The following is a 205-nucleotide window of genomic DNA, read 5'->3' as shown; positions in this document are numbered from 1 at the left end:
TGCTGAACTTTGCACTTTTAATAATATATGCCTGCATGCATCATCCTAATGCAGAGGCTGGGGGTTATCCTCCTTTAAAAAAATGGAGAACGGAAAAACAGTATGCAAGAGCTAAACGTATTAAGAAATTATCAAAACATGCTCTCACCCCGCTTTATATGTAAAGCAACAACACCCAATTACACCACATAATGATACAAGTGGT

This window comes from Triticum aestivum, chromosome 7B, assembly GCF_018294505.1.
Source record: "Triticum aestivum cultivar Chinese Spring chromosome 7B, IWGSC CS RefSeq v2.1, whole genome shotgun sequence".
In the NCBI taxonomy this organism is placed as follows: domain Eukaryota; kingdom Viridiplantae; phylum Streptophyta; class Magnoliopsida; order Poales; family Poaceae; genus Triticum; species Triticum aestivum.
Note: the sequence above shows the minus strand (reverse complement) of the source record.